The 27,108-nt window shown below is 35.2% G+C and overlaps 1 protein-coding gene across 10 annotated transcripts in view; it reads left to right on the top strand.

Annotated features, from left to right (window-relative positions):
• The window catches only part of NCOA1 (nuclear receptor coactivator 1), a 214,969-nt gene that overhangs the window by 22,335 nt on the left and 165,526 nt on the right, over positions 1–27,108 (top strand). For all 10 annotated transcript variants that reach the window (XM_027850339.1, XM_027850343.1, XM_027850341.1 and 7 more), the window contains exons 2-3: positions 10,246–10,364; positions 24,459–24,544. The gene's annotated coding sequence lies outside the window, so the exon portion shown is untranslated. The remainder of the gene's footprint in view (positions 1–10,245; positions 10,365–24,458; positions 24,545–27,108) is intronic.

Below are 27,108 nucleotides of genomic sequence, written 5' to 3'. Positions count from 1 at the left end.
TGTGTGTGTGTGTGTGTGTGTGTGTACAGAGAGAGACAGAGCCTATATGAACATGCACGAATTGGATTAGATTGCTACTAAGGTCCCTTCCTTCAGTTTTAAAATCTGTCATCCTAATTTATAACTAAAAGGGACCCTAGGAAATATTAATGCCACATCTGTGTCCAGTGGAGGCAAGAACTACAGGGAAGGCCACATAAGTTACTTCTTATTCCTTAATTAAAATATTTATTTATAATAATATTTATCTTATAATAAGTGGGAGGTCTAGTAAATTTAGTATAAGTCATATAACCTGGAGGCTGCTAGCCCCCTTTCCGCTACCCTTTTTCCCTATATAAGATTTTGTTGATTCATTTTGCCTGGGAAGCTGAGATTGTTTGTCCTGATCTTGTATAACCAACTTAATTTGTCTAGAGCAGTGGTTCCCAACTTTTTTGTAGTTGTTGTTCCATAAATCTCTTTCAATGAAAAAAAAAAATGGGTTAAGAACCCCCAGGGTAATTTAGTATGCTACTTATAGTATTCTTTTAGATTTATTAAGTGCTTATAATAACTTTTGACTCTCTCCAAAAGCTTGAAATTAAAATTTGTTATATAATTATAAAATATAAAATTTTATTCTACCTATAATTGAGTGCTAAATATGAAATTGTAAAAGTAATTATAAGATAATTATGAATATTTTATGTGGGATAGTCTAAGAATTAAAAGAAGTAATCTGATAAGACCCTGTGTACTTATTATTTGTGAGACTTCATATTAAATTTTTTATTTTGCAAATTTTGTTGAATACAAATAGTATTTTAATGAAATAAGTTACAACTTGGAAGATCTTTAACATAGTCATTTCAAGTATTTTAATGAAATAAGTTACAACTTGGAAGATCTTTAACGTAGTCATTTCAACTTAATTTTCATGTTTTTTTTTTTGAAAAAAGGTTTACAGCAGACCTACACAACTTAACAGTAGGTAGAGGCCAAAATTAAAATAGGCTAAACTTCTTCAGGCTACAGTTGGGTTTTTAGCGGCTCACTTTCCAAGTAAAGATATAATTAATGATTAAACTATTTCTCAAAAACACTTTTTTTAAAAAATCGGGACATAATCCAGAAACTGCAATCAGCAAACACTTCTTTATGAGTTACCTTCAGTAAAAGACTTCCCAGCAGCAGTGATTTCTTTAGAAATCTGAAAACTAACCTTAGTAGCTGCCTCTTTTTCTGAGTTTACTTTCTTGAAAAACTCTTTTTGTCCACTGAAAATTTTAAAGGACGCTTTGTTTTTCATTGGTGTGCAATTTGCTTAAGTCAGGATGTTTTAATTTGAAATGGCGACAAAGATTGTATGCTTTCGGGATGGCTGTTACTTCTTGGCAAACTAGGCACAATATTTTGTCTCTCATGTAAGTAAACAAGTATCTATTTGTCTACTCCAGATTAAACTCTGTGTTCTGATTTGATCTTCCATTTCTTTTTATCACCTATTTTACGAAGTAAGCCCAAAATCTTTAATGTCAGAACCAAAAAAAATCACCACTGCAGCCACTCACATAAAAAGAAATACTGAACTGAGTGTCTGACCTTGGAGAGAGTGCCAGACACTCATGTAACTTGGAGGGTGGCCACACAGTGAAGGAGGGGAAGAAGCCCTGTTGTTATTGCCGCTCGTCACTTAGCGGGTGTCAGCTCTGTTGGCTTGTGGCTGTACTTACTTTGTCCCTTAAGCCAGTAAGGACTAAAAAGATAGGACTCTCTCTCCTCCCAGATTAGAGACAGACTGACAATGGTTGGTTGCTGCAGCTCATTTGACAAATAGGAGAGAGTTCGCAGTGGCAACTCACCTGCCAAGTTACATGATGGGTACAATAGGGAGTAGTGGAGGGCAGGTTAAGTGGGGCACAAAGCACTCATTACATCTTTACTTTCTTTTACCTCCTCTACATTTTTCCTGACCACTCGCATGGGCCGTATGTTGTACAGGCCTGATTTACATTATGTTGCTTTGCACCAACCAGTTTGTTTTTCAATTTACTTCTATGTTTATTTAAAACAAGATTAAAGTGAAAGTGCCTGCTCACACAAGTATGTGGTAGAAAATGGTAGTAGATTTTTATAAGGTTTCTTGCTGAGAGGTATAAATTAATTTTTTATTTTTTGCTACCTAGCTAATTGCTAGTTACAGTACAGAATATTTGCTTTTGTATTGTCTAATGAGAAATACTATATTAAATGATTAATGTACTTAACATTGATTGCATATATTATTCCCTATGCACATATTTGCTTGTTGTCACAGAGGAAAAATATATTTGTAGCATAATTGGACAATTACTACTTAAGGTGCTAATAAAGAATTTTTAGTGCAAACCTCGGAACATTGTCATGAACTCCTTGGCAGTTTGTAAACTGCTAAATGGGGACCATTGACCTGAATTAATCAATGGTTGACTTGTTTTCAGACTTAGGATGGGCAGTTAAAATATCCACTATTTCTTGGTCCACTATGCACAGTGATTTTTAGGCCATGGTTGACTGTGGTATTATGCTCCTAATTTATCTGACTAACCTCCTCACCCAGTTCATCATGGCGATGTTAGGTCATCTTCTCAGGGCACACCATGAATATCTGCAACAGAAACATATCAGTTTGACTAGAATGAATTAGAATTTCCATGCTGTTTTAGGGGAGACAAGGGTTAAGGTGGGGGGGGTTAAGGAGGGAATTCTGAAAGATGTATATGAAAGATGTACAGCTCAAAAGATTTGGGCAACAGCAAATAACATCAGTATCATTTGGTGCTCTGTGATATTTGAAGGGTATTATGGTAGCTTTACTTGAATTTTTCCCCTATGACTGCTCTGCTCATGAATTGGCTAAAGTTTTCCAATAACTTCTGGTAATTAATTGCCAACAGCTATGAAACTTTATAGACCTTGGTAATTAATTGGATTGGATAGTTGAGGGGAGAGGAAGGTTTTTAAAATTTTATACTTCTTTGTAGCACCTGACTCAATGATAGTACACAGTAGGAATTTAATAAATTTTGATAAATATGTAGCTTCTGGAACTGGCTGATCTTATTGATTTTTCTTGGAGTCTCTTTTATGATTCTTACCTGGGACACATAATGGAGATTATGCCTCTATTATATAAAAACACATCAGTGGTAGATTATACTGTTTGTCAATTTAAATATAAATCAGATTGTCAGGGTTGCAAATCTCAAGTAAGAATAACTAGAAACAGTTTAACTTTAAAGTTTTCTGCCCAACAAATATTTTTGTCTTTTTAAAAAAAAATTTGACTGGTTGTTTATAAAGGACCATTTTGGAGAAGAGATGGACAAATGAATTCTATTATGTGCTTTAGAATGGACAGATGATAAATCCTTTTGAATAGGAAATGTTATTTTATGTGCCTTTTTTCTGGCTCTGAGGCCACTAGTATTTAATTTTTAATTTTTTTTTTCTGAGACAATCAGGGTTAAGTGATTTGCCCAGGGTCACACAGCTGGTAAATGTCAAGTGTCTGAGGCCACATTTGAACTCAGGTCCTCCTGACTCCAAGGCTGGAGCTCTATCTCCTGCGCCACGCCACGTAGCTGCCCCTAAAATGTTTTGATAACGTTGTTTTTATACCACAGTACCTTTCCTTTAAAAAAATGTAAGTAAGATTATATATAGCCCCCAGATTGATAGAGCATGTAACATTATGCATCCATGGTACATTGTTTCTTTACTGAGAGGAAGTGTTTAGCAACATTTTCCTTAATCCTTCTTTTGCTTTTTTTCTTTTTAATTCTTTGCTCTTTGCCCCATTTCTTGCTATTTTGTGATGTTGTAGAGAGGAATTATATTTAGCTATTACCCCTCACTTAGCTAATATACTAGAAGCCCCTCTGCCTTCCCCTTATTTTTTTTTCTTTAATTTATTTGTTGCATTTACAGCTATTTGAAGGGTACTGAGGTAGGGAGTTGGCTCATGTCAACTTTCTCACTTAGCTTTCTTGTCAGAAGCCCCTGTCTATTTCTGTATAGCATTGGAACAGACAGACATAATACTGTTGGGCCCATTTCCTGATCCACATCTTGCTATTTCCTATTCATACCATGAAAGCTAGATAAATTCATGAAGATCTACCCTCTAAGCTGTGAGGAGATAGGAATTACTACATTACGAACTTTTATTTTTATTTGATGCATTTTGTGTCATTTTGGAGTCATGGGGGAAGTTGATCTTAGAATCTCTCTTCTTAGTGTAAGTCCCTGAGACCAATATTTTAAAGAACTTTACTATCCCATATACCTTCATAGCATTGAGTGTGTGTGTGTGTGTGTGTGTGTGAGTGTACATACATACATACATACACAAATGCTTTCTCTAAATGAGCAAGATTGGCTTTACAAATTGAGGCTGTAGGCAAAAGTTGATCAGCAGCATTCTTAGACCTCATTCCAGATCTGCAAAAAACTGACTCTACCAATAGCCTATGTAAACTTATATTCACACTACCTTGGGTTAACTAGTGCTAAAGAAGAAATTTTAATTCTGTTATAGAACTTGAAATGACATGTTATTTCCAGTGAAGTGACTATAGTGAAGTGACTATGATACTCCTGAAATACTTTATAAAGGTAAATCCCTTAAATTTTGGTAAGAATAGAGGTAGATGAGAAGGGGAGGGTGGGATATAGGAAAGGACTTTAGAGATCTTCCAGTCCAGTGCCTTAATTATACAGAGGTGGAAACTGAGGCCTAGAAAGTTCCTAAGATCAGATAGTAAAAATTATAGAGGTCCTCCAACCCTGGGGACACTTGCCCTACTAGAAGATTGATGACCCCACCAGCATTACCCAGCATGTATTATTCTACCTCTTTCCCTTAAAGTCATAGTTTATCAGATGTCAGCGTTCAAGACTGTAGTGAGGCTGGATTTGCAACAAATATTATTGCAGTGCTTCTCGCTTCCTCAGTTGGTTGAAGAGTGTCCATTTGTTGCAGAACCTTCTCCCTTTCCTGATTGCAAATGGTACTTTTAGTAATAAGAGTATTAAATTAATAAGATATTTAAAGATTTATAAAGTCTTTCTCATGATAACTTTCCTTTATTCATTTCCAGTAAACAGATATGGAGATGGGTACATGTATTTTTTTTTTTAAGGCAGTTGGGGTTAAGTGACTTGCCCAGGGTCACACAGCTAGTAAGTGTCAAGTGTCTGGTCTGAGGCCATATTTGAACTCAGGTCCTTCTGACTTCAGGGCCGGTGCTGTGTCCACTGTGCCACCTAGCTGCTCCCATGTTTGAGACAGGGATAAACAACTATTGATAAAAGAGTGAAGGCTGAGGTAGCAGGGTCATTTGTATAGTCAAGTAGTTTCTAGAGGTTTGTTTTGTCTCGACAGTTATTTTTTCTTCCAAATCTTTTCTGATATCCATTCCTCATCTTTATATGTCCAAAACTTTATTTTTTCCCCTAATTTATTAGGAGTGAACTAGACTTACTGATTTGATTCATACCAACCAACACATGAATTTCTTTATATTTTTCTTTACAGTGTTTCTCAAATTAAGCTGTCCTTTCCATTCCAAGACCCATATTACCTTAAATCTAGAAATAGCAGTAGCTTCCTCCTTTACATTGTTTTTGTACCACAGCATCTTCCCTTTAAAAAAATGTAAATAAGATTGCTTAATACAGCTCCCAGGATTGATAGAGCATGTAATGATATGCATCCATTCCAAGTGCTATAACTTTTCTCTAGCCTCTTATTATCTTAAACCTGGAAATAGCAATAGTTTCCTCTCTGCACTGATTTCTCTGTACCCAGTCTTCTTGCCTTGCATGTTACCCCCAGATTATTTTTAATAAAACACCACATTAATTATGTTAGTGAAGCTCAGTAATATTCTGTGGCTCTTCATTACCTACAGGATAAAGACTAAGCTTGGCATTCAAAACCGTTTCGACTAGTTATTTGTCATTTTTACCATATATACTGCCTTTTATTATAGGATATTTTTCATTTGCCATCATCACAGCCATCTTCATGACATGCTACCTATATTCTGGTCATCATCTTCATCTTTCACAAACTACAACATTACCCTCTGCCTCTGAGTCACTGGCACTGATAAGTGGGCTTTCATGTTAACTTGTGGGAATCAGGTGGGGGCAGCTCGATGGCACAGTGGATAGAATTCCTGGCCTGGAGTTAGGAGGACTTGAGTTCAAATCTGACCTCAGGCACTTATTAGCTAGGTGATCCTGGGCAAGTCACTTAATTCTGTTTTGTCTCAGTTTCCGCATCTGTAAGATAAGTTGGAGAAGGAAATGGCAAACCACTCCAGTATCTTTGCTAAGAAAACCCCAAATGAGGTTGTAAAGAGTCAGATAGGATAGAAACAACTGAGCAACATCAAATTATGGCTTATCCTTCCTTCATTAGAATATAAATTACCAGAGGTCTGGACTAGGACTATCTTGCTTCCTTGTATTTGTATCTCTGTGCTTACTATAGTGTCTGGAACACTTTATCTATTTTGATCTATCTACCTATCTATCTGTCTATCTATCATCTCTCTAGGATCTTAGAATTATGTACAGTCTAGATTTGAAAGGGCCCTCAGAAACAATCTCATTCAACCCCCTCAATTTAGAGATGAAGGAATTCAGGCCCTCATTAACTATTTAACGGTTCAGGAGAGCTTAATTGGCTTGTCCAAAGTCACATAGGTAGCAGATGGCAGGGCTGAGATTTGAACGAAGGTTTTTCTGACACCAAATATTTAGACTCTTCTACATCATACTTAGTCCCCCCTAACTGTATTGTAAGCTTTTTAGAGGGCATATAGACCATGTCTTATACTTAATTGAATCTCCTACAGTATCTTAAGAAAGACCCTTACACATGGTAGAGTCAATATTTGTTGGAAAGTGACAGTTTGTGAATTGGAATGCTAACTTACTAATTTACATAGGCTTCCAGTGGTGGGAATTGTAGTATATTTCCCTTTCCAGGATGAGGCTGCTTAAGGAGCTGAAATGGTTACCTGTAGTTTGATCAGTGAGTATCGGAGCCAGTCAGTTCATCAGTAATACCTACTATGTGCCACACATTGTATTATGCTGAGGGGTTATAAATACAAAGACTGAAATAGCTTTTCCACTTAAGGAGCTTGCATTCTGTAAGGAGAAGCAGCATGTATATATGTAAGTATTTACAGAATAAATACAAAGTAAATGCAGGGTGGTTAAAACAAGGTAAGAACACTGCCAATTAGGATAAGGAAAAAAAAACCTCACGTAGAATGTGGTCCTTGAGCTGCTCTTGAGGAATTCTGTGAAGTGTCATTAAGGAGAGAGGTATGTTCTAGGTTTGGTGGACAGTGAGCACAGAGGTATAGAGCTAGGAGGTGGAGTGCTGGGTCAGAGGAGAATAGAGAGGTCAATTTGACTGGGCCACTGAGCATAGGAAGGGTAATGTATAATGAAGTTGGGGAATTATTTTAAGGCTGGTTTGTAAAGGACTTTAAAAGGCAAACATGATTTTATTTTTCAGCTAAGGGGTAATAAAAGAGCTACTGAAATTGATTGAGTAGGGTAGTGTCATATTCAGATCTGCAGTGAATGAAAATCACTTTGGCAGCTGTGTGGAGGTTGGATTGGAGTGGGAAGAAACTTCAGTAGGGAAACTGATTTGGAGGCCATTGCATTACCTGGGTAAGAGGTGGATAAGGGCCTGAACTAAGGTTTATGAGTAGAAAGAAGGGGTTAGATTCAAGAGATATTTGGGAAGTAGAAATGACAAGATCTGGCAGTTGAATGTGTATGTGAGATTAAGAATAGTACTATGGTTATGAACATGGGAACCTGGAAAAATGGTAGTGCCTTTGACAGAAATAGAGATGTTTAGAAGAGAAGGTTTTTTTTTTATGATCTGAAACTACTGTTTATTTTATTTTTTAAATTAATATTTTGTTTTTTTTCCCCAAATACATATAAAAGCAATTTTTAACATTCTTTTTTTTAAAAAAGCTTTTAAGTTCCAAAGTCTATCCCTCCCACCTTCTTCTCCCCCATGCTTGAGACAGTAAGCAATCTGATATAGGTTGTACATGTGCAATCAGCAAAGTTGAACTGAAAGAAAGAAAGAAAGAAGGCTCCATTATGTATTCAGATGCCATCAGATCTTTCTCTGGAGGTGGATAACATTTTTCATCACGAGGCCTTTGGGACTGTCTTAGATCGTTGTATTCCTGAGAATAGCTAAGTTATTCACAGTTGATCGTTGTACAGTATTGCTATTACTGTGTACAATGTTCTTCTGGTTCTGCTCATTTCACTTTGCATCAGTTTGTGTTAAGTCTTTACAGGTTTTTCTCTTACAGTACAATAATATCCCATTACAATCATATACCACACACTTGTTCAGCCACTCCCCAGTTGAACGACATCCTCTCAGTTTCCCATTCTTAACCACCACAAAAACAGCTTCTATAAATATTTTTATACAGGTGGGTCTTTTTCATTTTTTAATGATCTCTTTGTGGTACAGACCTAGTACTGGTATTGCTGGATCAAAGGGTATGCACAGTTTTGTAGCCCTTTGGGTATAGTTCCAAATTATTGTGGTGGGTTTTGAAAGGAAAGAGGAATTTCTCTTTTGAACATATTAAATATATGATGCTTAGGCGAATATCCATTTTGAAATGTGTATTAGGCAGTTGTTGATATGGGGCTGGAACTTAAGAGCAAAACTGGGACTGGTTATATAGATTTGTGAATTATCTTTGTGGAGATGATAATTGAATCCAGGGTCACTAGCAGTATAGACAGAGCAGAAAAGAGGTCTCAGGTCATAACCTTAGGGTATAGCCTCTGTAGGAGGACAGGATATGGACGATGATCCCAGCAAAAGGGGACTGAAGAGCAGGCAGATAGGTGAGCAAGAGTATTAAATAGGCATATAAACTGAAACTGTCCAACAAACAAAAATTTATTTATTAAATAAATTTTTGTTAAAATAAAATAAATTAATAAATTTATTATTGCAATTTGTAACTTCTTGTTTAGTGATCAATCCTACACTTAAATGTGTCAACTTTGTCCTTATTTTCCTGCTTCTAAATGAACACCTTTACTATCTGTATATTATGAATTCATTATTATTAATGTTGTCTTTAAATGGTTGTAGTTGCTGTATGTTGGTCTCTTTCTTCCCTTTGCCCATAAACCTTCCCATATTTTCAGATCTTTATATCTATCGCCTTTTGGGGATGTGATATATAATTTTAAGGTTGAAACCATTTTGGACACTATTCTGTAGCAATCTTTTGCTTCTCAAAAGTAAGTATTTTCATGCTGAAATTCTAATCTCCTCTGTACTATAGGAGAACAGGAAAAACTGCCTGACACTTTTTTACTGTGAGAGACCAGCTCAATCCTTAGGATGGTGGTTCCCCTTTGTGAAAGTGAAGTAATAGATCTTTTTGTAAAACAAATAATCACCTTATTGACTTAGTAAATGTTTCTTAAATGCTTTTAAAATACATTTTTATAGATATCTTTTGTTTTTTGTTTGCCATTATATCCCTTGCTTCTCATATCCTTTCAGAGAGCCATTCTTTATAGCAAAGAAAAAAAGAAGGGGGGAAAAAAGAGTTTAGCATAACTAACTGATATAATGAAGACGTCTGACATCTATGATGTTCCACATCCATAGTTCCCCATCTGTGTAAAGAAGCAGGAGGAAGGTGCCTTTTTGTGTAATTTTGAGGAGAATGTTTTTAGTTTTATTATTAAGAAGCAGTTGAACAGGATGGACAGAGAGGCCTATATTGAGAATCTGGAGGACTTGGGTTGTAATCTCAAATATCTGACATTCTGTGTGACTGAGACATATAATTTCTTTGTGCCTCAGTTTCTCATTAGCAAAATGAGGATAGTAACATGTCCTCATCCTACCTCTGCCATATTGTTAGATTTAATGAAATACGTAAGTGCTTCACTTAATAATAGCTAACATTTATATAACATTTACTATGTGACAGGCACTGTGATAAGTGCTTTACAAATACTATTTTGTACTCACAACAGCCCTGGGTGTTGTTGTTATTATCTCCATTTTACAGATGAGGAAACTGAGGCAAACAAGCTAGGTAGAAACATATATGCATATCTATGTAATATTTATTAAAGATATTTAATGTTAGTCGATATTTCCCCTCTTTCTTTCCTTAGGTCTGTCCATGCTAATGGGATGTTAACTGAAACTACTAGTGGTGACCTATATTATAAGAACAATCCCTCAAGAATACTTCCAGATGAAGACCACATTGGGGATTCCTGCTTATGTTAAGGTATTTAAGGCATAGTTCATATTTGATTCCTGGGCATCTCCCTTACTTAGATTTAATTTATATATGCTTATTAAGTTGAGGATTTCATATTTTGGCATATAAAATGTATATAGTATACTGAGACTATTGTAATCTTCTAAGAAGGTTGGCAGGTGTTCTGATAAAGGAAAGTAGGGGAGCATGACTCCTAAATAGGAAAGAACCATAAAATAGATTTAGGTGAAGATTTAGCATAATAATAAATTTAAAACAGTAGGGGAGAATTGTGATAAATAATTGATACTTTCTCTTTTTTTCTAGTATTGGAAATTTAAAAAATATATATTTATATATATTATATATTTCATAATATATTTATATAATATAATTTATATATAAAATATATTTATATAACAATATATTATTTCATAATATATGATACAATATATCAATACAATATATTATTAGTAATATAATATACAATTATAATATATTCACCCATCTACTTTTTTATAATTTGTCTAAACATTTTTGTACTCTTTCTCCATACGAATTTTGTTATGGTTATCTAATTTTCTAATGTAACCTATTAATAAATACTTCGGTTTTGTATTAAATCTCTAAGTTTGTAAAATATTGACATTATTGCTATAGTTAAACTGAGCATGTAGAGGGGATATTAATTTTTTTTTTCACCTTTTTTTTTGGTGAGGCAGTTGGGGTTAAGTGAGTTGCCCAGGCTCACACATCTAGTAAGTTTCAGGTGTCTGAGACTGGATTTGAACTCAAGTCCTCCTGACTCCAAGGCCAGAACGCTATCTACTGTGTCACTGCCCCAGTTAATTTCTGTGAGTTGACCTTGGCTGGTCTTTTTATAATCTTTTGAGAAGGAAAAGAGATAAATGAGGATTGTACAGATTTGGGAAACAGATTTAGATAGTATAGAGAAGAATCATCAGAGCTTATCAACATGGTTGTGGTTGGATTATTCTAGGGGGAAAGTAACTGATTATAGAAAGTTGAGCAGGTATTTTCCATTTTTCTGCCTAGATTCAGCAGAATTTCCCATGATTGTTCAGGTTAGCAGTATCTAGTCAAATTATAGTCTTTTGCAGTTATGTCAAGTTTTGGGAGCACAGTATGATAAAACAGCCTAGAATCCAGATTCCACATTATCTTTCTCAGTGTGAAGTGAGGTAAGGCCATCTGAATTGAGGGGATGTGAGTGAAGAGTCAGGACATCTTAGTTGAGGGGATGTGATTGAAGAGGTATGGCATCTAGGTTGAGGGTAGTCAGGACATCTGAGATGATAACCTGGGACTTCTTGGCATTTAAATAGGATTTCAAGATTTGGAACAGTGAAGACTGAGCTAGGCAATGAATTTCTTGAACAAGAATGGAGAGCAACTTAGGCTCTGATAGATTTCTTTCTTTCTTAACTTTTTTTTTTTTTTTGTGAGGCAGCTGGGGATAAGTGACTTGCCCAGAGTCACACCACTAGTTAATATGACTGATAGATTTCTTAACAGGGATATGGATTGCGTGATAAGTAGATTTGGAGTGAACGTTAAAGGAGGAGAGATGGCTGAATGATGGCAGTAGGAAGAAGCCTAAGAAACAGGGAATATGCCTGTGGGATTAATATTGCTAGACCTTTGTTTTTAGAATATCATGAATTTGACAACTCTATGGAGGCTAGATTGGAAAAAGGAAGACTGAAGTAGTGAGACTGATTAAGAGGCTATCACTATAGGCCTTGTCAGAGTTGACGAGGACCTGAATTATGGTGATGGTGGTGTGTATGTCAGTGGAAAGGACAAGATGTGAGTGATTTTGTGGAGGCAATTGATGGGGGACTTAGGGAAAGGAAAGAGACAAATGACTCTTAAGGTTGCCAACCTGGAAAACTGCAAGGATAGTTTAGTTCACAAACAAAACTGGCAAGTTTGAGGTGGAGGAAGAAGGGCTTAGATTATCTTTAAAGTCTCTTACAGATCTTTGTAGTATGACTCTATGATGGCTGTCAAGTTATATTGTTATGGGAAAAAAATAATTTGTAGGCAATTAAACTTCTTCAGACACACTGCTTTTTAGTTATGTTGTCTTCATTTTCAATTTATATATTTGATTTTTAAAAATCCAAATGTATCCATGTGACCTTAGGCAATTCACTTAAACTTTCTGAGCCTCAGTTTCCTCATCTGTTAAATGATTGTGGTAACATAATGGCTCTAGATTTATGATTCTATAACTTTACATTGTTCTCTTCATCATTATCCATTTGCCCCTGTATTCTAGTCTTAAGATCTTTTTTTAGGCCTGTCTCACACAGTGTTAACTAAACTTCACAGTTTTGTATCACATGAAAATTCGATAAGCATGCTATATTTATGCTTTTATCCAAGTCATTGATAAAAATGTTAAACAGCACAGGGGCCAAACAGATTCCTAGTGCACTTTACTAGAGACTTCCTTCTAAGGTGACATTGACCTTTAATGACCTTTTTTTGTGTTTAATCATTCAACCAGTTCTGATTCTGTCTAATTGATTGTATGGACACATAGACCACATCTTTCCATCTTTTCCATAAGAATTACAAAAGAAACTTTTATTAAGTGCTTTGCTAAAATCCAGGTAAACTGGCAGTGTGATGTATATTATCTATTATATATCTGGTCCTCTGATTCTATATCTGTTGTATTTCTAGATTTACTAATTCTGTAATACTTTTGATAAAGGAAATAAAGTTAGTTTTGCATGACCTGTTTGTGAAAAAAACTTTTTTGTTATAATTTTTTTATATCACCTACATTTCCTAGGCAAATGTGTAGATGACATAAATCATTAAAGAGCAGCTCACATGTAGGTAAAAGAATCGTGATCTAAAAGAATATGACAAACTAGAGTATTGGACTGAATCTAATAGGATGTAGGGTTAATTGTAGAGTTTTGCATTTGTTAAAAAAAAAACCCAATTGCACTGTTATGAAATAACGAAGACATGGTTAAATAGCACTTTGGAAAAGATATTGAGGTTTTAGGGGCTTGCCAACTCAATGAGAGCATTGTGATAGGGGAGTTAAAAAATCTAATTAAGAAGTATAGCTTCCAGGAAAAGGCTGTGATTGCCCAGTTTTCTTTCTTAGAACACATCTGGAATATTGTGTTCACTTTGTGATAACTATGGTTTCAGAAGGACATTGATAAGCTGGAAGAAAGAGGGTCCAGAATCCATGCTGTCTGAAGACTGATGTTTATTTCATATGCAAGAAGACTCAGAGGATACATAATAAATGTGTTTAAGGATCTGAAGTAATATTATGTTGAATAGACTTGTTGAGGGCAAGGATTTTCATTTTATTTTTACATCCCTAGCACCTAGCACAGTATCTAGCACATAATAAGTAGATGCTTAATAAATGGTTGTTGTTTGGGTGCAGAATTAGAATGGGTGGAAGTTTCAAAAAAGGAAATTTATGCTTGATGATGTTAGGAAAAAATTTAATTTGATTCTATGGATTTTGTTTACTCTAAATTGTATTTTAATGAGAACTTGCTGTAGTCATTTCTTAGATTTCTAAGCTATGAATTAGACAAAGACAATTAGGAGCAATGAGTATCTTCAGATTAAAGATTATTTCATGTACTTAAAGTCTTTGTTATGAGAACATTAATATTCAAAATATAAATGCATGCAAATTGTCCTCTAATGGAGATTTTTTTTGTTCAGTATAAGGAAAAATTTTCTAACAACAAAGCTCTCTAAAAGTGAAATGGGTTATATCAGGTAGTACTTTACCTTTATTGATCCCTTATCTTTATGGACCTTAGAATCTTTTTATTTTATTTTTTTACAGTTTTAATATTTTATTTTTTCCATGTAAAAACAATTTTAACCTTCATTTTTTACAATTTCGAGTTCCAAATTTTTTCCCATCCTCTCTCCCTTCCCCCTCATTGAGAAGGCAAGCAATTTGATAAAAGTTGTACATGTGCAGTCATGCAAAACATATTTCCATATTAGTCATGTTGTGAAAGAAAATACAGACAAAAAACCCCAAGAAAAATAAAGTAAAAAAAAAAACCATTATGCTTCAATCTGCATTCAGATTCCATCAGTTCTTTCTCTGGAGGCAGATAGGACTTTAGAGTCTTAAACTTTAGTCTGCTGTTAAGGTGTTATGGAGGTGAAAGGCATTTTAGGCTGAGAGAAAAATGGACTCATGAGTCAGACATTAACAGTTTTTGTGTGCAGAGGTGGGACCTATTATGGGGGAATTATTTTTGTTTGGTAATAGTGAGAAATAAAATTGAGTAATGGTAGAAATAAGATCAGATTATGGATCGTCCTGAGCACTAAATAGAGGACTGGTTGACAAAGGAGGAGATTGGGAACCATTAAAGGTTTGGGATTAGGTTTGGGATCATTGTTGAGTGGCCAGTTGAAATTATTCATGTTTTATTCAGAAATATTACTATTTGAGTCTGTTGTAAAACTTCTGCTTTTCAACTTGTACTGTTGTTATAACACGGTTGTTATTTGGATCAAACTAGATATTTGTAAAGTGCTTAGCGCAGTGCCTGGTACGCTGTAGGTAAATAGCAAACGCTTGTTTCCTTCCCTTCTCCTGAATAATCTCTTGTCTCTAGGTTTTCATGACATTGTTCTCTTGTGGTTCACTTCCTACCTATTTACTGCTACTTAGTCTCCTTTTCTAGGTCATCATTCATATCATGCCCTATAACTGTGAGTGTTTCCCCAGGTGATTTTCCTGTAAGTGGTTTCCTCTTACCTCCAGGATCAAACATAAAATCTTCCTGCTTTTTAAAGCCCTTGACAACCTGGCTTCTTCCTACTTTTCCAGTCCTCTTACATTTTGTTCCCCTCTGTGTACTCTGTGATCCAGCCATACTGGCCTTATTGTTGTTCTTCACAGATGAGCCCCCGTCTGTTCTCTGCACACACATTCTTTCTCTTGGTAACATCATCAACTTCTCTGGGTTTAATGGGTCTTTATGCAGCTGGCTCCTAAATTGTATATCCAACTCTAGTAACACCTCACCAAGGGTGCTCTGGGTATTTTGAAATGCATGTCCAATGGGTATCTCAAACTCAAGATGTCCCAAACAAAGCTCATAATCTTCACTTCTATTCTCTTGCCCCCTATTCTATTTTATCCTTCTTCTGAATTTCCTTACTTCTGTCAAGTGCACCAGCATCCTTTCAGTCACTTATGTTTATAATCTTGGTTTTATTATTCATCAGTTGCCAAATCCTGTTTCTTTCTCCACATTTTTCATGTCCATTCCTTTCTCTTTACTGAGATGTCTCAATATTTATATTTCTACCTTTTTGAATCGTGGCTTTTATATCATGTGGAATAACTGTTGTCATCATTCTGTCCTTGCTCCCACTTTGCTCTCCCAAAGTTTGAATTTGCTTTCTATATATTTTGGTATGTATCTTTGTACATGTTTTACTCCTATAGAATGTGAGCTCATTGAATGTAGGTACTGTTTCATTTTTCTTTAGTATCTTCAGAACCTAGCACAGTGCCTGTCACAGAGTCTCTGTGGAAGCTGAAGAAGCTAGGAGGTATTGGTAAGGAGAAAGAATGTTCCAGGTGTGGAATTCACAGCCAGTGAAAAGTCATTGAGTGAGGATGGAGTGTTTTGTGAGAAATAGCAAGAAGGCAGATGTTGTTAGATCATAGAATATGTGGAGGGGGAGTAGAGCATAAGACTGAGAAAGTGGTAAGGGGCCAAGTTATGAAATACTTTAAAAGATGAAAAAGATTTTGTATTTAATCCTGGAGTTGAGGGGGAACCATTGAAGTTTATTGAGTAGGGAGATGACATGGTCACACCTGTGCTTTATTTAAGAAGATCGCTTTGGCCGCTGAGTGGAGGATGTCTTGGAATGGGGAGAGAGGTAAAAATAAAATATTTTCTTTCTCTGCAAACTATCCCTTCCTATAAATTTCCCTATTACTGTCCAGGGCACTGCTGTCTTCCCAATCATCTTTGACTGTTCTCTTGAATTCACTCTACATGTCCAGTCTCATGCTAAGTCTTGCTATTTCTACCATTACAGCATCTCTAGTATCCCTTTCTCCACTCACACACTCCATCATCATGGCAAAACTTCTCATTACTTCATGTCTGGATTATTGCTGTGGTCATCTGGTTAGTCTTTCTGCCTCAAATCTATTCCCCACTCCATTCCATCCTCCATTCAGCTGTCAAAGTGATTTTCCTAAAGTGCAGGTTTATTTGCCTTCAGGATCAAATATAAAATCCTTTGGCTTTTAAAGCCCTCGAAAACTTGGCCTCTTCCTAATTTTCCATTCTTATTACATTTTGCTCCCCTCCATGTTCTCTATGTTCAGCTGTACTGGCCTTGCTGTTCCTCGCATGAGACATCTCCTGATTCTTTCACTTTGTGCTGGTTGTTCCTCATGCCTGAAGTGTTTTTCCTCCTCACCTCCACCTTCTGGCTTCTTTGATTTCCTTAGAGACTCAGTTTATATCCATCCTTTTCCAAAAGGCGTTTTCTGTTGACTTCTCTTTCTTACCTTTGTGATTATCTCCCATTTATACTATATGTATCTTGTACGTATATATTTACTTGCACAGCTGTCTTTCAAATTTGAATGTGAGCTTCATGAGGGCAGGGACTGTGTTTTTGCCTTTTTTGATATTTCCAGAGCTTATTACAGTGCCTGACACATAGTAAATACTTTATAAATATTTATTGATTGATTAATTGATATTCTAGGCTCTTTGCCAAGTGTTGGAGATAAAAAGAAAGGCAACAACTATTCATGTCCACAAGGAGCTCACATTCTGGGGGGCTGGAGGAAGACAACATGTTAATAACTAGTTATGTAGATACTCTCTATGGAGTAACTGGAAGTTAATATGAGAAGGAAGGCACTGATGGCCAAGTTGAGAGGTAAAGGGATTGGGAGGATCAGGAAAGGCATCCTGTAGAAAATGAGATTTGGACTGAGTGGTCCAAGGAAGCTAGAGAAGATAGGAGGTGGAGATGAGTACAGGCAAAAGCATTCAGTAACATTGAAACCTATGGGCCAGAGATGTGAATTACCCTAGACACATGGGTTTTCCTCCTTCGTGTGTTTCCCATTTATGTGGTGCACTGAATAGGATTCTGGTCTTGGAATCAAGAAGACCCAAGTTCAAACCCAACCTGAAACACTTCCTAGTTTTGGGCAAGTCACTTAACCTCTGTCTCACTCAGGTTTGTCAGTTGTAAAACAGCACCTACTTCTCAAGGTTGTGAGAATCAAATGAAATAATATTTGTAAAGTACTTATTAGCATAGAACCTGGCACATAGTAGGTGTTTAATAAATACTTACATTTCCTCCCTGAAAATGAAAATATATGATATGAATATATAAATGAGAAATGAAAATATATGAAAATATATCCCTACTCTTTACCTTAGATATATTGAGCACATTGGTGGGAAAGTGTGATCTAGGTTTATATGTATGCTATGACATATTTTATTATTTATGCATTACTGTAATGTATGGGTAGCTATAATATTGTTTATTACTTTTTTTTCCTTATTGTTAAATTAATGGTTATATTTAAGATCTAAATCTGTTGTGTAAATTGTATTCACGGTGTATATGTGTTGTCTTGTTGTTGGCTTATTGTATAGATAGAACATACATTGGATGGGGGCTTAAAACCTGCTAACCAAGGGAAGTATATTTCCTTTCAGTAGATTAATTCTAGGATTCTGAGTATTTGAACGAACCTGCATAGTTATGGTTTATCTCTGAGAACTTAAGACTTGCTAGTGTGAAGGCAGGATGGAATAAGTGAACAAAATCCAGAGAGTGGAGTATTTGACATACCCCATAAGAAATGAATTAGATAAATCTGATGTGGCATTATGGAGGTGTTTATGTCAGCCATACTTGGTAGATCTATTTTGTAAACTCTCTGTGGTAATACCATATTTTTAAAAATGCACTTTATATAGGCATGAGGGATTGCTATGTGCAAAGAAACACATGGAGTTGAATGATGGAGCATTATGTTTGGGAAATGACAGGTTGGAATATCCATATCTGTGCTTTATGATGGTCACTTTGGCAGCTGAGTGAAGTTGAATTGGAGTGGGGATAGACTTGAGCTAGTGAGACCAACCATCAGGCTGCTGTAGTAGTCCAGGTGAGAGGTAATAAGGGCCTGCTCTAAAGTTATGTCTGTCAGTGGAAAGAAGAGGATATGGAGAGGTGTTGTAAGGTAGATGTGATGAGATTTGATAACAGATTGAATATGTAGGCTGAGTTTAAGTGAGAAATTGAGGACTTAAAAACTCAAGGAGGGTCTCATTTTCTGGCCTTGGCTGAAATTAGATATGACCTGTCAGGATGAGGGTATCTAGGCCAAATCAGTAACCCATTTGGATGGTTGTTCAAGGAGGATTTATTCCTCTATTTGAAGTAATGGTGCCCCTAATTTGGTATTTGGGCAGGAGGTCTTTGGGGGTGTGGCGTGTTAGCTTATAATTTCATAGCTATACCTATAGCAACATTAATTGTAGTAGAGAGATCATACATCTTGGTGAACCAGCAGATAGGGTGCTGGGCCTGGAGTAAGGAAGACCCATTTTCCTGAGTTCAAATCTGACCTCAGACACTTTATAATTGTGTGACCTTGGGCAAGTCACTTAACCCTGTTTGCTTCAGTTTCCTCATCTATAAAAAGCACTGAAGAAGGAATGGCAAACCATTCCAGTATCTTTGCCAAGAAAATCCCAAATGTAATGTAATAGGAGATAACTGGGAGGAAGGGGTTACATTAGGAAATGGAGGTTATATAAAAACACAATCTACAAATAAAAATATCCACCTATTAGTAACAACTTGTTAAAGAGATTAGCCAGTTATTAAATAGTTTGCATAAAGATTTCCAACATTATAGTACTCATTCATCAAGGTACTTGAACTGAGACGCTTGTTCCATACCCAGCCTGGCCTTCTCCATTCTTAATGGCCTACCTCTCTATAAACCATCAAGTATACCTCAGGGAATTTTGTCATAACTTGCCTCAGGTAAGAAGACCTGGTGCCTACCTCAGGGGTGTCTATATTACGTTTAGACCAGTTGTCTTAATGGCAAGTTGTCCAGACAATAGGAAAAAAAGTCCTTAAGTCAGAACCTCCCACACAAAATGAGGTGAATCTTCTTAGGTTTTCGAACTCCCTGTCTCTCTATCAACCCACTTTTTTAAGAGTTCATAATAATCACAGTTGCCGGTCTGAAATCTTGCTCATTTGGAGGCCTGTAAGACCTTCCTTAATATGGTACCTTTATTTAAAAGCATGAGAATATTCACTAATGTAGTGAATAGTGTCTACCTAAAACCAAAAGCTAGCATTATCTGTGATGGAGAAATGCTGGAAGCTTTTTCAGTAAAATTGGGGTACAGCAAGGATGTCCATTGTCACCACTGCTGTTAGATACAGTCTTAGAAATGCTAGCTATTACATTAAAACAAGAAAAGGAACTTGAAAAAATAAGCAGAGGCAAAGAAGAAACAACTAAGTGAATGAAAATGGTATGATCATTTCTTTGCAGAATTCTAGACATTCAGTTAAAAGTAATTGAAATGAATAACTTCAGAAGAGTAGCAGGATGTAAAATATGCACACAAAAATCTTTAGTCTTTCAGTATATTGCCAATAAAACTCAATAAGAGGAGATTGAAAAATTCTGTTCAGAATAACTACAGAGGGTGGAGAATATCTGACAGTCCACCTACCAAAATATACATGGGGATTAGTAACTATAACTACAAAACTCTTTATTGAAATAAATACTTAGATTAACAGCCTATGGTTGGATCTTAATAAAATATTAAAAATTATGATATCACATAATTAATAGATTCAATATCAGTCAAAATTACCAAATGCATATTTGTTACTAAGTAATAACAAAATCAGTCTAGAGAACCAGAAAGTCAAGAATTTCAAGGGAAATGATAAAAAAATCTGAGAAGGGAGGGGGGCCTGGCAATATGAGATCTCAAGCTACAAAATAATAATCATCAAAACTTTTGTACTGGTTAAAAAATGGAAAAACTTATCAGTGGAATAATTTAGGCATACAAGTTTTATAAGCAATCAGACATACAGTAATAGCATAGTACATAAATGCAAGGACATCAGCTATTGCAGTTAGGACTCACTATTTGACGAAAATTGGGAAAACTTGAAAGTTCTCTCATAGAAATTAGTCTTAGGTCAAGATCTCAAACTGTGTATCACAGTAAGCTTCAAATGGATGCATGGCCTAGATAAAAAAGATCACATCATAAATTAGAGAATGGAAGAATGTACCTTTTGCAAATATGGCTAAGGAGAAGTGTTCTTGCCCAAAGGATTGAGAGGGTTGTAGGAGATAAAATGGACAATTTTGATTACATAGAACTGAAAAAAAAATTGTCCAAACACAGTAAGTTCATTTAGAATTGTAAGGGAAAGTGCTAACTGGAAAAAAAAAATCTTTACAGCGAGTTTCTCTGACAAAGATCTGCTATCCAAGGTAAATAGGGAATTGATAAAAAATATATAAGAACTAGATCCCTTCTCTAGTGGGATACTTAATCAAATGCTATGAATAGATAGTTTTCTTTTTTAAAAAAATTTTTTTCAAATAACACTTATTTATTTATTTTTCCACCTAGTAGTATTTTATTTTTTCCAATTACATGTAAAGATAATTTTTTTTTTTTAGTTCGTTTTGTTTTTTGGTTTTTTGGCTAGACAATGGAATTAAGTGACCTGTCCAGGGTCACACAGCTAGTAAGTGTTACATGGCTGAGGTCAAATTTGAACTCAGTTCCTCCTGACTCCAGGGCCAATGCTTTATCCACTGTGCCACCTAGCTGCCTTTGATAGTTTTAAACAGGTTTCATGGGGTTTCATCAAATGTAATACTACAGGTGCAACTGGATATGGTCATTTGGACTACTAGATCTTTTCACTAGATAGTTTTTAACATTCACTTTTGTAAGATTTTAAATTGCATATTTTTTTCCCTCCCTCTCCAAGATGACAAGCAATCTGATATAGGTTATACATGTACAGTCATTTTAAGCATATTTCCACATTAGTCATGCTGTGAAAGAAGAATCAGAACAAAAGGAAAAAACCACAAGAAAGAAAAAACAATTAAAAAGAGAAAACAGTATGCTTTGATCTGCATTGAGACTCCATAGTTCTTTCTCTGGATGTGGATAGCATTTTTCATCATGAGTCTTGTGGAATCGTCTTAGATCGTTGTATTTTTGAGAAGAGCTAAGTCTATCAAACATGATCATTGCACAATGTTGCTGTTGCTGTGTACAGTGTTCTCCTTGTTTTGCTCACTTCACTCAGCATCAATTCATGTAAGTCTTTCTAGGTTTTTCTGAAATCTGCCTACTCATCATTTCTTATAGCACAGTAGTATTCCATTATATTCATATACCACAACTTGTTCAGCCATTCCCCAATTGATGGGCATCCCCTCAATTTCCAATTCTTTGCCACCACAAAAATAGCTGCTATAAGTATTTTTGTACATGTGGGTCCTTTTTTCTTTTTAATGATCTCTTTGGGATACAGATCTAGTAGTGGTATTGCTGGATCAAAGGCTGTGCACAGTTTTATAGCCCTTTGGGCATAGCTGAATGGGTAGTTTTCAAAGGAGAAAATGCAAGCTGTTGAGATATATGAAAGAAATGTTTCAGGTTACTTTTGATCACAGAAATTAAATTAAAACAAGTCTGAGTTTACACCTCAGACGTTGCATTGGAAAAGATGACATAAAAGGAAAATTTACTGTTGTTGGAGGGATTGAGGGTGGGTCACAGTACACACTAGTGCAGTGTTGATTGAACTGTGAACTTATTCAGCTATTTGGCGAAGCAATTTGGAACTATACCACCCTTCCCCCCAAAAAATCGTTAAACTGCGTATCCTTTTGCCCAGTGACTGTACTCCTGGGCATAATTACACAAGGAAATTGAGGTAGGAAAGAAAAAACCATTATGTACAAAAAGTATTAATGGTAGTACTTTTCATTGTGGCAGAGAAATGATAGCTATATGGGTGTTCATCAATTGAGGAATGTCTGAACAAATTGTATGTGAATATAATGGAATATTATTGAGTCATAGGAAATATTGAAAGGTTTGGATTCAGAGAAACTTGAAATGACTGGCATGAATTGATTCAAAGTAAAATGAGAAGAACTAGGAGAACATTTTGTACAATGACTACAACATTGTAAATGAAAACTGTGAAAGACTTAGGAACCCTGATTAATGCAATGACCATTCATGATTTCAACAGATTCTCTTTATGCCTTTTCTTTTTGGCAGAGATTAGATAGATTAGAATATAGAATGACTTGTATATTTTCTAACATTGTATGTAGGTAAGCTTTGATTAATTATACTTATTCGTACATGGGAAGGTTTTTTGTATTTGTTTTTGCTTTTTGAGGAGGGAGAAAAGAAGAAATTATGGGAATGAAGAGTTGTAGTGATAGTGATACTAAACAAAAAAGGAGTACAAGAAGGAAAAGCACACCAATGAAGTATTTTAAAAATACACAGAAGGAAACGGGAAAGATTAGAATGGAATCTTCCTCAGTGTCGTGTGTTGATTCTACTAAATTAAATATATACTTTCAAAAAATCAAAATATACTTAATAGAGATTCACTATTTCATATATAATCTTTTTGTTCTGTACATATGGAATTGTAAATATTTACTTATGTTTGTTAGATTTATAGTGACAAAATTTTTAAAAACAGCAAGCAGAGTTGAGCATGATTAAGGAGAAGAGAAGGGAGTTAGAGAACAAATATGAGATTTGGGAATTGCAAAATAGAGGGAAAGGGCCTAACAGTAGAGGGAAACCAGTAGCAGAAGGGCCTGGAGAAAGAAATATGTGAAACAGAAAAAACAAGAGCTCATGGAACAGAGAGAAGCAAAGAAGAAATGATAAGAGACAAAAAAAGGAAGAAAAAAGATGAAAAGATCTAGCAGTCCAAATGACCATATCCAGTTGCTCCTGTAGTATTACAGTTGATGAAACCCCATTCGACTAACCTTTTTTTTTTAATTTCAAGGATTAATATTTCAGTGACTTAGTAAATATCCAAATTTTTACAGATTTTTAGTATACTTGGTTCACTAGAGAATTGCATAAAACATTGTGATAAGTTTTTTCCCCCTTTCTCCCAAATGTGATCCTTGTTTAAATGAACTTTTTGCTCCCAATTCTGTGAGCTGTGATTTGTTAAAGCAGAAATTAATCCTGTTGATTTAGACATAAACATGTAAAACCAAAAATCTGCAGTCTTTAAAAAACAAAATATAATTTGGAACATTGAGTTTTTAACTTGATTGCAATCTTTACTGTCAGGGACTGATTACTAATTTAATGTAACATAACATATCTCACGAATTTTTCAGGAGATAGCTGCTTTTTCTATCCAGTCCAGTAAGACTAGTTGAACTGTAAAGAAAAGGGATATAAAACTTACCTCTTCTCTCTCTCTCTCTCTCTCTCTCTTTATATATATATATATTTTTAGGCATATATATATTTTTTTAGGCAATTAGGGTTAAGTGACTTGCCCAGGGTCACACAGCTAGTAAGTGTCAAGTGTTTGGTCTGAAGCTGGATTTGAACTCAGGTACTCCTAACTTCAGGGCTGGTGCTCTAACCACTGCGCCACCTAGCTGCCCCTTCAAGAAATGATCTCTAGTTTTCCTTATAAATTTTAGGAATATATTTTGGAACTGACAGTTATCTATACTTCGTTTTATTAAAAATGCATTTATCTTTTCTTGCCTTGAAGAAGAAATGTTTCAAAGGTGAATTCACCTAAATTATTAGCTATACATTGTGTAATACTTGGTGAATCTGAATGATGTGCATAATATGCTTGAATAATATTTAAATATTTAAAATTTAATTTCATTCCTTTCCTAAAATACTTTTAAAAATATCGCATGTCTTGAAACTACTTGTCAAATCAACTGTCATGTTATTTTCTTAATTTCAGGTTCCTTTTACTGCTACATCAGAGAATGAAATAATCTGAAAAGAAAACACTAAGATCCTGCAATGAGAGGTGTAGGAACAAACTAGGTAGGTTTTGTGTGATAATAATACTGTCTTCATTTTTGTTGAATTTCAGCATCAACCCTAGAATGGTGTCCTAGGCCAGAATTCTTTTCAACTCTCTTAAAATTTAGATGCTTGTCAGGTATACTACCATCTCTTAACATAATAAAATTTGTGGTTCGAAGGTGGTAAATGTTCTGAAGCATGGTGAGTAAAATAAACTTTTTCATCATTTTAATCATAGATTTTTAGAGTTGGAATTGGCCTTGGAATTTTTCTAGTTGTAAATCTAGAGCTGAAAAGAACCTTAAAGGCTATCTAGCCCAATTGCCTCAGTTTACAAATGAGGAAACTGATGCCTAGGTAATTTGTAACTTGTCTTCATGTAACATGTTACCTTAAAAGGTCATTTATGTAGATAGTGGAAGAGGAGGGACTAGAATTTAGAATGGATGTGTCCTGATTTTTGGTTCAGTATTCTTACTATTATACCACAAGGCCACCCTGTGGGGAAAGAGCAGATTTATACCAGTTCAATCCCTATGTATTTGGGTTCTGCCCTCTCAAAAGAGTTTTTCCCCAGAGTTTTTAACCAAGTAAAATGCATATTTCCCCAATACTGTTTTTGAACTCACAATGAATTAATTTTTATTCAGTACAATTTTATTGAGAGGCAATGTGCCATAGTGGATAAAAATCCAACCTTGGAGTTGAGAAGACCTGCCTTTCAACTTACCTTTTATGGGTTTTTTGGCTGACCTATTACCGCAGATCAGATCCCTTGAAAGAAATGTTTTTTTGTTTTTGTTTTTTTTGCTTTTTGGTGAGACAATTGGGGTTAAGTGACTTGCCCAGGGTCAAACAGCTAGTAAGCGTCAAGTATCTGAGGCCACATTTGAACTCAGGTCCTCCTAACTCCAAAGGCCAGAGCTCTATCCACTGCACAACCTAGCTGCCCCTAAGAAATGCTTCTCCTATCAACCACAGGTATAGACTGCCTGGGACTTTGCTATGAAGGTAAACATCTTAGCTCAGAGCATGCACCCTAGAATAATAACCCTGAAGTGGGTTTTAGAGTAGCTGGGACAAAACTCACTTTATGGGAGGTAAGGGAGTGGGAGGAAGGGTGAACTGTGTGCTCTTAAAATGGAGTAAGCGGAAATTTTTTTTTCCCATGAGCCATATAGGCATTGAGTAAACTCTGTATCTGTTGACCATTTTACTTTAGATGGTAGGTTTCTCTCTTTCTTAACCTCCCCACCCTCAAACAAATCACTGTACCCTCCATAAAAAAAATCTATATAACTTTTCTAACTCATTTTTAAATATTTTGATTAATTAATTTTTAGTTTTAAACATTCACTCTTATAAGATTTTGAGTTCTAAAATTTCCCCCTTCCCTCTCCTCCCTAACATGGCATGCAATTTGATATAGGCTATACATTTACAATCATATTAAATATATTTCCATATTGGTCATGTTGTGAAAGAAGAATCAGAAGAAAAGGGGAAAACCACAAGAAAGAGAAAATAAAACAAAAGAAAATAGCATGTTTTGATCTGCATTCACACAGCATAGTTCTTTGTCTGCATGTAGATAGCATTTTCTATCATGAGTCTTTTGGAATTGTCTTAGATCATTGTATTGCTGAGAAGAACTAAGTCTAACACAATCATTGCACAATGTCTAACTCATATTTTTCAGAATAAAATTAAGTATATTGCAGTTTATTTAACACAGACAGCTTAAACATGCAATAAAAGTAACAACACATTTGTTTATAGATAAAATCTCTGGTTTTCATATTTATAATCCATAAAAATGATGACCTCAGTAACAATGGATGGACTTTTTTTTTAGAACATGGTGTCATTGATATAGCTTTTCAGATACTGGTCAAGATTGATAGTTTATTCTTTTAGCTGCTGCTATAGCAGTAAACCCTTTAATACAAAAAAGATGTTAAGATGGCTAGCAAAATTTGTATCTCTTTGTTTAAACTGGAGAACTCTTTATTCACCTGTAGACAAAACATAATAAACTTTTCATGTTCAAACGCTTGTAACATTGTAGTGTCAGAAAATAAATTTATTAACTGTTTGAGCAAGAATAAATTTGTATCATTCTTCATGTTAAATGAGTTATTTATCTTAGTAATATTTTCCCTTCATATACTCTGTAGTCTAGCTAAACTTGGCCATCTTACTATTTCTTACACATGACTTTCCATTTCCTCTTTCCTTTGCACAAGCTGTCATATATGCTAGGAATGCATTCTTGTGCATTGTTTAGTTTTCTTCAAAATTTGCCTCAAAACCACCTTCAACATCAGGCTTTTTCTTGATTTTTCCCTGTGGCTGCCAGCTGCCCTGTTCTCTCTGCTTCCTCCTGAAAAAATTTCCTTGAATTTATTTTGTGTATGTTTTTCCCTCTCAATAGAATATAAACTGCTTTAGGTTATCAACTATTTCATTTTTGTCTTTGTATCCTCACCACACTAACAAATGCTTATTTTTTAATTGATGATAGCATATTTATAATGTATGCACCAAGATTATTTAATTTAGAATTTACATATTTTGTGAAA

Source organism: Vombatus ursinus, unplaced genomic scaffold (assembly GCF_900497805.2).
Source record: "Vombatus ursinus unplaced genomic scaffold, bare-nosed wombat genome assembly UNPS02009062.1, whole genome shotgun sequence".
Lineage (NCBI taxonomy): Eukaryota > Metazoa > Chordata > Mammalia > Diprotodontia > Vombatidae > Vombatus > Vombatus ursinus.
The sequence above is the reverse complement of the archived record's forward strand: the minus strand, read 5'-3'. Positions and strand labels throughout refer to the sequence as shown.